A 17,237-nucleotide genomic window follows, 5' to 3' on the forward strand; every position below is an offset into this window, starting at 1 on the left:
GTAAGTGATTTTTGAATGGTTGTCACAACAGTCCAGTAGCATCCAGTAGGGGTTGATGCTGTTATTATTGCCACCTGACAGATGAAAATCTGAGGCTGAGTCATTCAGTGACTTACCCAGGGTCTCACACCTGATACACTTCTGACTTCTAATCAGACAGACTTTATCCACTGTGCTCCAGTGCACTTTCTCAGCCTAGATTGCCTGGTTTCTCTCCATATCATAATGCCGCTTCCTGAGAGATTAAAGAAGGCATGGAGCATTGATAGAGGCTTGAATTTGGAGCTGAGAAGACCTGGGTTCTAAACAGCCCTGGGACACTGATCTAACCAGCTTGTGTTAAAATATGCCCTTGGTGCTATTGGGCGCTCTGCCTGACTGTGGTGGGATACAGAGACAAAAAAGTGGACTAGTCCCTGTGCTTCAGGACCTCCATCCTCTTGGAGAATGCCACTCAGCTGCACAGATAATCAGTGAATATGGCTTCCCAAAGGAGAGGCCACTGGAGCTGAGCCCTAAAGAAATTCCTTAAAGGAGGAGGCAGAGGTGAGCAGCCAGACTGAATTCCAGGCGTGAGGCATAGCCCTCAGAAAGCCTGCTGAGAGCACGCAAAGCTGAATCTGGGGCTGTCCAGAGTCCAGGAGCCCCCAAGTGCCTCTCACCAGCAGTGGGGGGAGTCTCTTTCTCTGTCTTCAGATGTGGCGACTGTGAACTGTGCCCTTGGTGGCAGGTTCTCTCCTCCTGGCATATGTACAGAGTCCAGCTCAGATCTGGCCAGAGCTTTGAGGTTGCCCTGCGGTAGGTAGGTCATTGGCCTGATGCCTGGGAGCTGCTGGAATGAATCCTGGGCCCTCATGGCGGGGTTAGAACTTAAAAATATTTTTTTCTGATGGTTCAGGGTCTGATAAAATACACTCCTTTCCCTTCTCTGCTGCTCAGATAGATGCACAGTAATTTGTCGTTTGTTGACATTCTGAGATGTCCAGGTCCCTTAGGATCTTGGGACTTCTAATTCAGCTCCTTCACTTTACAGAAAGGAAACAGGATCATATTTCATTCAGCTATGAATTCAGCCCTTAAGTGTCTGCTATGTTCCAGGCACTGGGAGTGAGTGACCCAGTGCCTCATATGAAAATAAGATGAAAGAAAGGCAGTCCCTACCCTTAAAGAGCTTACAATCTAATGGGGAAATGTGGCACACTAAAGGAAGCTGAATGGGGGGAGACATCACCGGGAGGGCACCCTGCTGGGAAGAGGATGTTCAGTGGAGTCAAAACTGAGCAGAGCTGCTGCAGAATGGAGAGTGAGCTGGCAAGTTCAGAACCCCTCTATAAGGGAAGCTTTGGGAGGAGATGACTGCTCCGCTCTCTGTCCTCCCAGGCAGAGGGGAGAGGCAGCTAAGGGAGGTGAGAAGGTGTTGTGTAACTAAAACTGAGTCAGTCAGCATGATGATGAGATTGCAGATGATCAGCCTATCCTGGGGGAAGGCATGATTGGACAGTTAGCTGGGTACAGAGCTGTAAAATAACTTTCCTGAGGTCATGAAAGTAGGGATAGTGGGATTTGAATCCAAGCCTTCTAACTTTTGACTGTGTCCTTGGTCTCCTGAAAAGCTCCATTCATTTATCATTCAAATTGTTAGAGTCTTGAGTTTTTCCCTAGGGGTACTGAAGCTCGATTTGGTCCTGTTCACCATGGATTAAGTAAAAACTCTGCCAGACCTCTGTACTGGGCACTGGATAGATAATGGAAAAAATGAATCTGCCCCTGCCCTCAAGATGCTGGTGGTGATGGTTACAATTTATGAAAAGACATAATAAATACAAGAGGATGAACCTTTACCTGTGAGAAGCCAGGAAAGGAGAAAAGAGTGGGCTCTGATTTCTTCTCATCCCTCAAACAAGGTCTTTGAGGGTCCTTCTGCACAGCCACTAAACTGGTTTTCCTGATTTACAGATCTGACCACACTACACCTGCCCAATAAAATCTAATGGTTCTCTATTGCCTCTAGAATAAAATATAAACTGGTGTTCATTGCTCTTCACAGCCTGGTCCCTTCCTGACTTTCCAGTCTGCCTATGCATTCTTCCTTTCTCCATACTTCATGGACTAGTAGCAGTAGTGGCCTATGGAATGCCTGACATCCCATCTTCCCTCTCCACCTGGGATGGTCTTCCTCTGCCTCTTAGGATTCCTGGTTCCCTTCACAAGTAAACTCAAGCACCAACTTTGCCTTATTGCCTTTCCTGATTTCTTTCTCAAAGCTACCTTGTACTCATTTTTCTCTATATTCTGTATTTATATGTGTTGGTGCAAGTTGATCTTTCTTCCTTTTTAGAATATAAGCTTCTTGAGGGTAGAGATTATTTCACTTTTGTCTTTCTCTCTATGGAACCTGACACTTGTATTGAGTTGTTAAATGGTCAATTGAAGCCCAACTTTTAGGGTGTTTATGTCTCATCAGTAGGGATGTTACTGGTTGAAAAGTGGTACAGAGCACAAAAACTTGTCATTTTTGTGTCCTACGGTGTTAACCCTGAAGTGGTTGACGTTGACCAGATACCTCCCTGGGTCCCACTATCTACTCAGGAGCTGAAGGATTCAGGGGTCCAAAAGGAGAGTACAGGGTTGGTGGCAAGGACCTGGCATTCAGATGCCCGGCAATATTTACAATTTTACCCGGGTACTTCCCAGCCTCAGGACCGTGATGGTAAGAGTAAGTATGGGGTAGTGATGGGAGCTGTGGATTTGGAGTCAGGCGGCTTGACCCTGACACTTAAAGGCCATTTGACCCTATGATCCTGTTTCCTTTTCTAAAATGGTGATAATAGCACCAGTACAGACCTTTGGGATTGTTTCAAGAAAAGAGCTTTGGAAACATTAAGGTCCTGTAGAAATGTGAGCTTATGTTAGGCAGATTCAAAGGCTGGTGACCTATGGTCACATAGAGAAGTCCCGTGTGGGACCTCAAGGCCCCACCTTTGTTTGGCCCTGTGCTGTTTCACATTTGTAACAACTGACTTTAATTGAAGACAATAGATGGTGGGTTAGCTTGTTGGATGAAACAATCTGGAGGTAAAATGCGACCAGGAAGCTAGAAGAAAAGTCCAAATCTAAAGAAATGATTAAATGTAAAGTTCTGCCTAAGGGTCCAAAAAATCAGCTGTGCAAGTGTAGGATGGAGATGACTTGGTTACAAAGTAATTCATGTGGAAACAGTCTGATGGAGACTCACAGTACTGTAAGCTTCCTAGGAAGGGCAGGGAATGAGTGCTAGGTGCCATGCTGAGTGCCTTGACAAACACTATCTCATAGGAGTCAGGATTGGTGTGAGGTGGAAGCCACAAAGACCAGCTTGGTTCTTGGCTCTGCTGAGAGGCCTGGGATCATAAGAGGGAGGGGGATATCTCTGTTACCTGTTGCCCTGATTAGACCACACTTGGAATCCTGTGCACAGTTCCGGGCAGCACATTTTAGGAAGAACACATATAACTCAAGCAAATCCAGAGGAAGGCCTCCAGCACAGTGAGGAGTCTGGAGACAGAACCGGAGGATGTTTATCCTGGAGTAGCAGAGTCTCAGGCAGGGGTAGGGAAGCTTGTCTTGGGGGAGAGGGAGAGGGATGGGTCTTGTTCAGCTTGGCTCCAAGGGAGCCTTTGGGGGAAAGTTGAAGAGAGGCAGATTTAGACTTGACAGGAGGAAAAACTTCCCCACTCAGCCCGATGGGTGCCAGGCCCAAGTGCCTGGGCTCTGTTCCCAATCTACACAGAGCTGCTCGTTCAGCTGGAGCCCAGGGCAGGCAGAACCCACTCCACCCTCCCTCTCAGGGGTCCCGGAAGCCTCATTCCCTTGGGAGGCAAAACGTGGCAAAGAAAGACCCGGGAGAAGTTTGGCCTCTGTCAGCATCTGCAGATGACCCAAAAGAGAAAGTTCCACTCCTTGTCAGACTGGACAGGAAACAAGCTTTTCTTTAGGCAAGAGGAAAAGGGTATTGGGGAAGTTGTGCTGCCCGGTGTCCGTCCATCCCCCCCCCCCCCCCCAGGGGGGGGGACTCTACCTGAGCTTGCTGGTCTCCAGACCCTAAGGGGGTCTCCCATTCTGGTTCATTTCTCTCCTGAGGCAGCCCTTTCCATGCAGGGATGGCTTTAGTTATTAGGAACATTTTCCTCCCAGCAAGCCATTATTATACTTTTCACCTGTGGTAGTCTGGTCCAGGGGAAAGAGTCATAACTGCATTTGGAGGCCCTGGGTTCAAATCCTGTTTCTGATCCATGATGTCTACTTGATTTTTGCCAAGTCATTTTGTTAATGGGGATGGGGTGTAAGATGGTGTTTGAGCTCCCTTCCAGCCCTGGAGCCAGGAGCCTGCACTAGGCACAAGGATCTGAAGGCTGAAGACCCAGGTTAGAATCCTCATTCTTCTCTTCATTGCCTGTGTGTCTTTGGGCCAATTACTTAACGTCTGCAGCTCGGTTGGGCTTGACCTCTGAGGTCCCTTGTAGGTCTGTGAGCCTGTGATAAATCCTTATTTCAGGTTCTTTGGGCACTGGTGTTCCTTGTTCCACATTCTTGCAGCCACACCAGAAAGCTTTTCAATGCTCATTTGACAGATGAGGAAATTGAGGCTGAGAACTTGTTTCCCCCTTGTCTTGGATAACCATCCCCAGTTCCTCTTATTCATGTGTATATGTGGGCGAGAGCAGCTGGTTTGTTATCTAACCACCTTTATTGACTTTCTAGATAATCAGGAGAACTTGGCCATTTGCCAGGCTATGCTCCCCTTTCGAAGGAAAGGAAAATGCATTTACGTGACCTGGTGGCCTCAGAAGCCATCCGGGAGCCAAAAGAGGGAATGAGATCTTGGAGCAGGAGTGCTGGGGCCCTCCCTCTGAATGGTGGCGGCTCTCAGGGCTGAGTTTGTCCAGCCCAGAAATTCAGCTGGCCTCCCCCTCCCTGGCAAGAGTCGAGGCCTCATAATGTTGAGATAGTGGGTTGGTACATAGGGTTTCTGCAATGTTCCCCTGGAGGAATGCCAGTTTGGGGGCTGTTTTGTTTGTCTAAGGGACAAAGCTGCCTCCTGGATGCCATTGAGGACCAGAGGGGCCTTCCAGAGGGGCTCTCAGGGTGCTGGCTTTGACCCTAGCCTGACCTAGGCAGAGGTGTGTGACACTTCACCGTGGCCCGTCTTGGTTTCCTCATCTCTAAAAGTAATACTAGTTATGCCTTCCAGTTTCGTTCCAAGGGTAAAACTTGCAAGGCTAAGGCTGTCTGTAGATGCTAGCTACTGGCATTAGTAACCAATCTGCTTCCCACCCTGACGCTCCTCCCAGAGTGGCCCAGGGACCCTCAGTGGGGCTGACCCAGGGAGGCAGGGAGGGGTGGGCCATGGCTCTGGTGGGGGCTCCTCCTCTGACTCAAGGAGGGGCCAGTCACATGACTGATGATCTCTGGTACCTTGCACACAGGTGAGACCGCTCCCTCAGCAATGAGAAAAATCAGTGGTGACTCACTGTGGTTTGTATCCCTGACTGACCTGGGCCACCACGCCCCTCTGCAGGCCTCTCTCCTGGGCTGTCTGCCCTGGGAGTCCCAGAGTACCAAGAAGGCGGAGAACTGGCTTCTGTCTTTGTACCTGCAGAGCTTAGCCTGGTGCTTGTACACAGTCAGCCCTTAATAAATACTTAACAACTGATTGGCTATGTCAGCATTGTAGAGACAAAGACACAACAAAGTGGAATTCCTGCCCTTTAGGAGCTTCCATTCTTTGTAAGAGGGAGTCAGAATAAATCATTCAGTAAGCCTTTATTAGGTCCCTATTGTATACTATGCACTGAAACAGGAGACAGACCAAAATATCCCACCAAAATCATGCTTCCCCTCTAAGGTACTTATATTCTGTAAGGGGCCGCCACTTGTTCACATAAGATGTTCCCAGGGCTTGGCACAAGCAAACCCAGCCGCCGTGGGTCCCTGAAGGACTAGAGTGCGTGCCTAAGGAAGAGGAAGCAACCTCAGCTCACCTGATGGGGAGAACAATCAGGGCTTCTCTTTGCCAAGTTCTGCTTTTTATCTCTCCATGGCTGGTTCCCAACTCAACTGGTGATTTTTATTGGCCCTGTATAAATAATATGGGTGGAGTGGAACTAAAAATAGCACTGTGAAAACTGCTGGGGACGTGGGTCCGAGGACACCTGGGGGGTGGCCTGGCTCCTGCCTGGAGCGTGGTGGTCGGGCAGAATACAGAGGAGGGAGGCTGGGTAGTCCACCAGCCTGTGAGTCCTAGATTTGGAATACCAGACTTCCAAACCCGTCCCAGCATCTTTCCGAGCTGCATAGCTTCAGACAGTCAGTCCCTTCACCTCTTCTTTGCTCTGCAGTGAGGGGGTGGGACTAGTCTCCCCAGGCCAGATCTATGATTTCTCTCTCTCCAAGACCTGGCTCTCCTGGCCCGTCAGGGTTCTTTGCTCCCCTCCAAGCTCCATGTTGTACCCTCTTGGTTCCATTTCCAGTCCAGTGACTCTGCCCTCTTCCCTGTTCTTCCCAGGGCCAGCATGGCGGCGTCCCACACCGGGAGCTCTCTTCTTCTCCATCTCCACCTTGGCTTTCCTGGCTTCCTTCAAGACCCTGCTAATGAGATCCCACTTTTTATAGGCAGCCTTTCCAGATTCCTCTTAACTCTAGTGTCTTTTCTCTGTAGATTATTTTTATCTTCTATGCCTCCTTTTTTGTATGTAGGTCTGTTGTCCGCATGTTGTCTCCCTTGTTAGATTGTGGTATCCTTGAGGGCAGAGGCTGTCTTGCCTCCTTTCCTGTCTTTAGCAGTTGGCACAATCCCTAGCACACAGTAGGTTCATAATGAATGTTTATTGACTATCACTCCTATCTCCTTCCTGGTCTATGTGTGTGTGTGTGTGTGTGGGGGGGGAGACTGTATCTTGTTCATCTCTGTCCCCCATCATCTCATCAACAACACCCTCCATATCAATGAGTTGAATTAATGACTATATTTCTATATGCATATAGTTCAATTCGACAGACTTTTATTAAAGGGATCATAGTGGTCAGATGCTGTGCTAGGCTTTCCTGCCTTCCATGAGTGGGGGGCAGAGGTAGGGACAGCAGGACTCCTTGAGGGAACCGTACACAGAAGATGAATATATATGCAAAATGACTGCAAAATTGTTTGGGGGAATGGGGGTAGTAAACAAATATAATAATGTGGGGTGCGCTAAGGATTGGGGGCAACTTGGTGGTGCAGTGGATTGAGTGTTGTGTTTGGAGTCAGGAAGATCTGAGTTCAAATCCAACCTCACACTTATTAACTGTGTGACCCTAGGCAAAACTGTTTGCCTCAGTTTTCTCATCGGTAAAGTGGGGGCACACTAGAGAATGAAATGGCAAAGCACTGTAGCATCTCTGCCAAGAACACCCCAAATAGGATCATGCAGAGTAAATGACGAACCACAGTTAAGAATGGGGAACAATCATGGTACTTGAGCTAAGCCTTAAAGGAGAGTGGAGTTTCTAAGAGGCCACGCTGAAGAGCCAACGTGTGCCAGGCCTGGGGCTTGAAAGGGATGGGGGGGGGCGTCACCATCCAGAGGTGTGGTGTCTCCATGGAATGGCATGGGTCCAGCAAGCTCAGCGTGGCACACTGGGTGGAGTCAGATTGGACTGAGGGCTGAAGAGATTGTGTCTTATCCTAGAGGCAAGAAGAAGCCCAGGAGGGTATTTAAGCAGGTGGTGTGATGAGATCTGTGCTTAGGAAGGTTATTTTCACAGGTGCTGTGAAGGATGGATTGGGGCAGGGATGGTTAGGGACACGTGGGATATAAGAAAGATCCAAACCAACATGGTGGCCATGTGAGTGCAGAGGAGACTGATGTTGGGGAATATGAGTTAGTAAGACTAGTCAGCTGCTTGGATGGCGGGGAGGGAGGGGAAAGAGTTAAATGAAACATAAAGATGTGAGATCCAACCCCCTACTGTTTATTTATTATGCCTTAGGTAAGAAACATTAAGCCAGGGAGGGCGCCTTTAATAATCATCATAACAGTCATTTCCTTAACAACTGTTATTTCTTTAGTGATAATTTTTCCTCTGAATTCATCCAATATTCTAACACTTTGTACTTTTCTGATGCATTTAGCATTTTCTAATTTGCATTATTTATTGAAAGATACTGTAGAAGAAATATAGGTCCAGAAAAAGGACCTGGGTCCATCATGTGGGAGGGGGGTGAGGGGGAGAATCAAGGGGCAGCCCATATGTTTCATTGGTATTCACACAATGCCAAGAAAACTCTAGTTGGCACCACCCCTGTCATGCATCCTTTCTCTCTCCCCCCTTCCCTTTTTCTCTGTCTTTGTCTTCTCTCTCTGTCTCTCTCTCTCACACACACACACACACACACACACACACACACACACACACACAGAGGAATGTAGGATCATAGATTAAAGGACTTCAGAAGCCACTTGGTCCATTCTCCTCCTTTGACAGGGGAAGAATCTAAGACCCAGAGAGATGCTAACTTTCCCAGGCTCACACTGGCATTGTGGTAAGTGCCAGAGGTGGGATTGAAATCCAGATCCTCTGACTCCAAATCCAGTGTTCTTTCCACTATATCAGGATACTTCTCACATAGTGACCCACAGAGGGAGCAGGAAACTCCCTGATGGTAGAGACTGGCCATTCCCCCCCCCCCCCATTTTTGTATTTCACCAGCAGTATCTAATTCATAAATATTTTGAGATGGAATGGATGAATGTATCATTGGAGGACTAGGAAATGCTAAATGGGTTTACAAGGTATTTTTAGCTATTAATAAATTTTATTGATTTTTTTTGTTTTTACATCACCTAACTTTCTGCATTTCTTACTCTCCGAGAGAGCCATCTTATATATATATATAGAAAAAAAATAGGGAGAAGAAAAAAAGTTAGCAGAACACATATGTGTGCAATGTTCCACACTTGTGGACCCCCCACCTCTGCCAAGGAGTGGAGGGCGGAGGGAGTGTCTTCTATCCTTTCTTTGGAAGAAGCAAGCTTGTTCTTTGTCATTTTGTAACATTTAGTTGTAGTTGCTATGATATTTTCCATTTGCATTATTCTCGTCATTGTATATATTGTTTTCTTGGCTCTAATTTACTCCATTGTGGATTAATTCATGTAAACCATTGCGAGATTCCATTTATCGTGTGTGTTTGCGTGTACAGAAAGAGAGAGAACAGAGTATATTCCATTTGTGCATCAGAATTTGTCTAGTCATTCCTCAATCAATGGGCAATCAACTGTTTCTTGTTCTTTATTATCACAAAAGGAGCTACCAGAAATAGTTTGGCATATAGAGAGACTTTCTTTTTATCAAGTTGTCTATAGGATCTGAATTTTCTTGGTCCAAGGAGTAGGAATATTTTAGCTACTTTATTTGCATAATTCCAAGTGACTTTCCAGAGTGGTTGAACCTATTCACAGCTCCACCAACAATGCATTAGTATACCTGTCTTTCACTACCTCCCAACATTGATTGGTTTCTGAATATCCATCTTTTGTCCTCTTCCTTCATACCACTTCCTTGGGTAGAAACCAGTTGGTCTTTATTAGGTTTAAGACCCAGGGGCAACAGGAGTGACTGGTCTTCCTCCTTATGTTATGTTAATTATTTTCTTTGTCCTGGAGCCCATCTTAGACTTACTGTGAAAACCTTTCCCTTGTCTCAAAAAGGCCTATCTTGTTATCTCCTCAGCGTCTGCCCATTCTGACTGGTGGTCTTTCTTGCCTTTATTCTTAAGTCACTCTTGTTATCCACACTTTTTTTTCCTTGTTCTGATCTTGCAGGTATCAGTCTGAGGCAGGTCCCCTTAGACACTGTGTAGCATAGGTGAAGGAATGCTGGACCTGTGTTTGAGAAGGCCTGGTTCATGCCCTTCCTTGGTTGCTTTCCAGCTGTGTTTCAGTGAGGAAATCTGTTAGCCTTGCTGAACTCCATTTTGTCATCTGAAAAATGGGGATAAAACAATTCACACACAGGACATTGTACAGGACATTGTGGGGCTCACATGAGGTCGTGTGTGTATGTTTGTAAAGAAGACCACAAACTTCCAAGCACTGTATAAACACCAGTTATTGTTGTTAATACAGGATAGGAACAAAAGGAAGGAAATGGGCATTCATTAAGCACCTGCTGTTTGCCAAGTGGAAGAAATGTATGTGAACTTGTGGTTATGTGCTGATTTTTTAAAAGTGTGTGTTAAATTGAACAAGTTAGTGACAGAAAAAGATTAGTTACCTTCTAAATACGCCCTTTCTAATTTGGGGCTTCTGTTTTTATCCTGTGGAAGGATTAATGGTGGCATCAGCCGATAGCAGTATGGAGGGCCTGCAGTAGTTGGCAGGGGGAAGGGAAAGGGAGCCAGCAGCCTGGGGTGGGGGGTGGGGGTAAAGAGGGAAGGCTAGCCAGTGGCAGGGGGAGGCTGGCTGCTAGTGACCTCCCCTTGCCCCCTGGGCTGTACAAAGGGCCTGAGAGCCTCGGGTAAACCATGGGCTTATGAGTCACCCATCCTGATGCTCTCAAAAGTGTTGCTGTTTTTCTTCCAGCTCTGACAGTGTAATAGGCCTCCACACACTGTTCCAGTGTTTGGGGGTGGGGGTGGGCCCAGGCCTGAGAGTGGGGCAGGAAGGTGGTCCTCAGCTCCCAGTGGAGGATTGTTTGACCCCCTAGCCCAAGGCCCCCCCATGGGCATGGGCATCTTGTGGAGGATTAGTTTATCTCCTCTCTTGGTGACTTTGCCAATAAATTAGGGCCCTGTCATTAATCCATACCCAGAGGATGCATTAGCTTTCCTGGGCCTTTGGGCAGGAATGAATCTAATCCTTTTACCAAGGAGACCAAAAAAAAAAAAAGAAAGCCTTCCTCATTATCTGATCTGGAATATCCTGTCAAAGCTTATGGCCTCAGTTTCCTCATTTGTAAAATGAGAGACTTGGACTAGAGAACAGTTAAGGTCTCTTCTAGCTGGAAATCTCTGATCTCACAATCCTTTGACCTTCCTCTACCCAAGTTTCATCACTTGGAAAGTGCTGCTTTTGGATTAAATGCCCTCTTCCCCACCTCCCAATCTAGGATTCTATGACGGACACTAAATGATTGGCGCCCCACTCACCAGTAAAGAAGACAGACATTGCTCACCAATGCTCCACTGGGTTCTGATCCTTAAATCATAGATTTGGAGCTGGCAGGTGCCATCTTGGGCCAAACTGCTCATTTTAGTGGTTGAAGAAGCTGAGACTTAGGGTAAGAGACAGCCAGGATTTGAACTCAGGCCAGAGGATCCTAGAGTGATCCTAGGTTTAAAACTGAGGCCATTCCATCCAGAAGTGTCAAACTCAAGTTAATGTATTAAACCCTGTTGGTCCAAACTGGTGAACAGGGCTGCCTGTCACCCACCTGCTTTAGGGAACCTTGGTCTAAGGAAGGAAGATGCTTTGGAACAATACAAGGGCACTCAGATCGACTTTTTTTAAATGAAAAAAATTGAAAAATGTTTTTTTTTTTAATTTGAGTTCCAGATCTCCCCCTTTCTCCAGTTTCTACCCCAGCCATTGAGAAGGCAGGCAGTATGGTACCCATTATGCATATTAAGTTATTGCCCCCCTCCCCAAAAAAAGGCAAGAAAAAAAGTGCTCCGATCTGCTCTCAGAGTTCATCAGTCATCACCTTCAGTTCTAGATATATTTCTTCTCTCCTCCCCCCATCTAACCAGCCTTTTTGTAAACAGTTGGTTTTTTGCTTTTTGGAGGGGGAAAGGCAGGGCAATTGGGGTTAAGTGACTTGCCTAAGGTCACACAGATAGTAGGTGTTAAGTGTCTGAGGCCAGATTTGAACTCAGGTTCTCCTGACTCCAGGGCCGGTGCTCTATTCACTGCACCACCTAGCCACCCCTGTAAACAAAGTTAAGAGGAAAAAGGATGGGGAAACAAGGGTTAAGCAGAATAATAGCAGTTATATCACAGGTTTTGCAAAGCACTGTATATCCACTATCTCACTTGACCCTTACAATAACCCCGGGAGGTAGATGCTACTATTATCCCTACTTGACAGATGGGGAAACTGAGGTATTAGCAGGTGGAGGTTAAATGACTGACCCAAGGTCATATAGTTATAAGGGTTTGAGGTAGGCTTTAACTTTAGGGCTTTCTGACTCCAAGACCAATAATCTATCTACTGGGCCACCTAGCTGCCTCACATATTAATACATTGGACAGCAAATAAAATGTTCCATCCTTCCTGCCTTTGTGTTGAAGGAAGGGATTGATTCCTTTTCTCAATTCCAGGGCCAGCTTTGGTCATGACAGTGTCAGTGTGATCAGTCTGGGGATTCTGTGGTTGTTCCTTCCAATGGACATTATGATAGTAATTTTGTGTATCATTTTCCTGGCTCTGATTTCATCTCTCAGCATCTGCTCCATCAGACTCCAGATCCAGCGCTCTCTTTCCATGCCTGGAATGTACTCACTCCTCACCTCCTTCTCTTTCCTTCCTTTAAGATGCAGCCTAGACCCTCCCTCCCCAGATTCCTTGTAATTCACTGCTCTGTGTCTGTATGTGTTTATCTATTAATGCATTAACTTTATATTTATGCTGTCTATATTTTTCTGTGTCCTTGCCTCTCCCCAGTAGAATGCAGGCTTGAGAATAGAAATGGGACCATTCTTTCTATTTGTATCTCCATGCTGAATTGAATCAAATCGAATTGAATTAAGCTGAATTGAGGTAATGAGTGACTGATTACCAAGGAAGAAGGAACCTGAGAGCCTGTAGTGGAAATTATGTGCCTACCCCATGATGGGCACTTAATAGGTATTTGTTGATTGACTAATTGGTTTCCAGGTCTTTGTTACTGCAGAAAGCCCTGCTGTGAATATGAATGTTTTGACTTACATGAAACCCTCCTTTCTCTCACTTGGAATATAGATTGTTCCAAAAAGACCCAAGGGCTCTGCTAGTTTAAAACCATCCTGAAAATGGGGGCGGGGGGACACTGTATGGTTGGTCACAGTGCTGGTGTAGGCTTGATAAATTCTTGTTGCCTTGTGTGTGCCTAACAGTGGCATTTCTGAGACAGCAGGAAATGGACGCGTCCGTCTCTTTGGGAGGTTGGGGCCAAATCAGTGCTTCTTTGAGGAATATGTCAAAAGTGGTCCACCTTGAGTCTCACAAGTACCCCCAGCTGGCAGCACTGAGCAAGCATCCTGTGACTTCTGGTGAGATGGGGGATGAAAAGAAGAAAAGAGACATCTCTCCATCCAAGAGCTTCTCTTCTCTTGGGTAGCACATCGAGCCTCCCTCGATGTTCTTCACTGCAGTGGGCTGGGGCTTGGAGAAAGGGCCTCAGTTCTAGAGGCTGTTGGATGGGCTAGCAGGTCCTTCCAAGCTGAAATGCTTCTGACCACTGGCCAGGGGCTGCCCAAGCACCAGCCTGGCTGTGTGCAGAGCGGCCATCCAAAGAGGGCTGAGTCTTGGTCACAGCACCTTCCGAGGCTGTCTCTTAGGTTGTGTGATCAGCGTTGTTTGGGGGAGGACCCAATTTCAGGAATCCTAGCACCTTCAAGAAGGGAGTGAGCATCCTGTGGAGAACCTCAGCCAGTTTCTTCCATAGCGAGATCCAGAAAGTCATGCTCAGTCCTGAGGGAAAGATGTGCTCACCCATATTGGAGTCACTGGAACAGCTTGTTCCTGGCTGTTGGTACTGGCTGTGGTGGACCTGGAATATCAGAGGGTCACCACGCCCAATATCCAGTCAGTTGACAAGTCTTGGCGCTCCTGCCTCCCCAGGACTGCTGACCTGGAGACATCCACCAGCACCGCCACCACAGCGGCCACCATCTTGGTTGGTGCACGCCTCATCACCTGCTCTGGTGAAGATCAGCGGCCTCCTCCTTGGATTCTCAGCACGCTTTTTCTTCAGTTTGTCCTCCATAAAGCTCCCAAAAGGATCACCTGACCATGTCAGTCTCTCTTCTTCCAGCTTCTAGGGTCTTTGCTTTTTTAGGATAAAGTACAAAAGCCCATCAGGGCATGTAAAGCACTTTATTGTCCAGAGCTAGCATCCCTCTCTGGGTTTATTTTACTTCACCTTCATCCCTACCCCAAGACCCTTTGCCTTCTAACCTGTTGGGCCTCAGGACTGGTTACTGCACCCCCATGTGTGCCTTTGTTCCCTGGATGCTGTCCATCCTCCTACCTGCCTCTAGAAATCTTGGACTAACTTTCTGTTGGTAGCTATGTGCCTGTGCCTCTGGGAAGCTTTTCCGGAACCCTTTAATCTTTCAGATGCTGAGGCCCCTCTGGCTCCTCAAATTTTATTAAGATTAAATTATTTGGTCAAGTACATACTTAATCTGCTTATACATTGAATATCTCGGCTAAATGTAAGCCCTTTGAGGGCAGGAACTATTTTTCAACACGGAGTTTTGCCCATAGTAGTTGTTTAATAAATGCCGGTTGTATCGGAGGGTTAACACTGATGGGGAATCTCTTTTTTAAATTATTTGTTGATTTTTATTACTGTCTTGTTTTATTCTCTGCGGTATTCACCCTGTCTGCAAATGGGGCCAAGGTGTCTTCTCACCTCATTATTTGGGTCTGAACTTTAAAAAAAAATGATTTTGCTTGTTCTTTGTAATTCCGTTTTTAGTGGTTGTCTATCATTTTTCTGCCTGTTTCCCTCACTTTGCATGTCTTCACGTTCCCCTGTAGTCATCATTCTCCTGGAACAGTAATATTTCATCACATTCATGAGTCACAGTTCACTTAGCCATTCAAAGGCATATACTTTGTTTCCGGTTCATTGTTACCACAAAAAAAATCCCAATATAAATATTTTTTTGTATATGGACCCTTTTTGTCAATGACCTCCTTGGATTATTTTAGGCAGCTTTAATAGAATGGTGGGTAGAGTGCTGGACTTGGAAATTGGGAAGAACTGGGTTCAACTTGTGATGACCCGGAACAAGTCACTTGACCTCTCAGCCTCAATTTCTGCATCTGAAAAATGGGGATATTTGTTGTACTTTCATCCCCCAGGGTAGCAACCTTGGGATCAAATGAGATCATATTTGTAGAGTGTTTTGAAACCTTATTAGGTAAGGAGCAGTGGGGCATCTGGGTCAAAGAGCACAGATATTTTAAATACTTGGCACTCATGATTCCAATTTGCTTTGGAGAATAATTGTAACAATGTATAACGCCATCAAGGTGCATTAGTGTCCATAGCTGTCCCAGAATCCCAGAGTTGGAAGAAACCTCAGAGACCACTGAGTCTGCCTTTGACCGAGATTGTCCTGGACCTAGTGAGGGTGAATCTGCTCCCTAGGCAGTACTTTTGGACAATATCGAGCCTAAATCTGCCCCTTTACAATTTCTACTTGGTTCTGTCCCTTGAGCCAAGCAGACCTAAGTCTAATCTTTCATGTGCTTGAAGAAGTTTCCGTTTCTATCTCCCCCAGGCTCCCAGCCCCACTCTCCTGGGGACTAAATATCCACTGCCTTGGTGTGGCCCTTGATTATTTCCAGTTCCTTTTCTTTCTGGTCTCACCTGCTCCTTTTACAAGTAAGGAAAACAAACGGGAAAGAAATAAGAAGATGCAGAGTGTGGGCTTCATTCAAGGCCTGCCCCAGAATGCTTGTTACTTGTTAGACTTTGGAGCAAGTCACCTAACCTCTGGGTGCCGCTGTTTCTCTTGGTGAAATGAAGGTCCTTTGTGGGGCCAAATGCATGATCTACCCATCAGTGACTGGCCTAAGGTCATAAATGACTTTGGGTAGCTGGGGAGGGTCTGGATTCAAACCCTGGTTCTCTCTTGTAAAACTGCTACCACACCCTTCTCTTCTCCATCTCTGGCTCCTTGTCAGACATGAGCTCCTCCCCGCCCCCCAACAGTGAGATCCCTCCCTTACCTCCCCCCACTCCCCACCTCTCCAATGACAAGGCAGACTGGAGCAGCCTGGGCCCAACCCGGGAGGTCGAGGTCACTAGGGGTCATGGCTGGATAGAGGCCTTCCCATCCATTGTCCTTCAGTCCCCATGGAGAGACTGTGTGGTCATATTGAAATGGAATTAATTCCTGGAGGGAGCCATTGGCTAGCCCTGCTTTGCCAGAACCAGGGGAGGTATTCTTTCCTCATCCCCAGGGGAGGCTCTTGAATGGCTGGGCCTCATCTCCTAGCCCCTCCCTCCCTTCTCTTTTGGGGCCCACCCTGTTCTGGGCACCTGCGGGAGTTGAGTGGCTGGTGCTAGTAATCGGATTAAACCGGGCTGGTTGTTGCTAATCCCTAATCCTCTTCCAAAGAAAAGTACAAATCTTGCTGCATATTTCTGGTGTTTGTGTAAGGGGGACAGATTTTCTCCCCAGGGAGTTGTGGCAGATGAATTGACAGTTTGAGAGGCAGACAATTGGATCAAGACCGCAAACATGCCACTCCAGAGCTGTTTAAGTCACAATGGAGGGGAGTTGTGAATTTCTAACCATGCTCACCTCCCTGGGGAACAGGAGAGGAGGGAGGAGGTTGTGTGTTTGTAAACAAGGCAGAGGGACGGTGGGCTTTGACAAGTTAGTACAGGGGAGTCTCCTTGGGCATCTGGATCTGGGCATCTCTTCTTAGTCCAGTGACTTCTGTTTACTTACCCGTTCCTTCCTTCTTCCTCCTTGCTCTTCCCCTCAAGAAGTGATCTTTGGAAGAAACAGTGCCTAGAGCTGAGGGTGTGGAGGTGCCTTGGGCTGGGGTGGGAATCCTTACTCTGAATCCACTCATAGCACCTCCTTGGGGAGCCTTCCATGATTTGGAAGGCAGTATGGTATAATGGAAAGAGCTGGCCTTGGAGTCTGCAGATAGGGGTTCAAATCCTGGCCCTGCCATCTTACCTGTGTGATTCGGGAGCAAGTCTTGGTTTCCTTTGTAAAAAAGAGGGGGTTGAGCCAATCAATGTCTCCAGTCACTTCTGTTTCTCAAGTCTGTCCTCCTAAGATCCTCCCAGCTGATCTATACTAACCCCTTCCTCAAATTATCACTGTGCTTCGTACATTGTTTTTGTTCTGTTGTGGCCAACTCTTCCTGACCCCATTTGAGGTTTTCTTGGCAGAGGTGCTGGAATGGGCTGCCATGCCCTTTTTACATGCCATGCTCATATTACAGAGGAGGAAACAGGCAGACAGGGTTAAGTGGCTTGCCCA

The 17,237-nt window shown here is 46.9% G+C and overlaps 1 protein-coding gene across 1 annotated transcript in view; it reads left to right on the forward strand.

The window, feature by feature from the left end:
- FBRSL1 (fibrosin like 1) overlaps positions 1-17,237 on the forward strand; it is a 310,180-nt gene that overhangs the window by 43,528 nt on the left and 249,415 nt on the right.

This window comes from Petaurus breviceps, unplaced genomic scaffold (assembly GCF_028583685.1).
Source record: "Petaurus breviceps papuanus isolate PSGF00001 unplaced genomic scaffold, PetGlider_PUasm1.0 103, whole genome shotgun sequence".
NCBI classification, from domain to species: domain Eukaryota; kingdom Metazoa; phylum Chordata; class Mammalia; order Diprotodontia; family Petauridae; genus Petaurus; species Petaurus breviceps.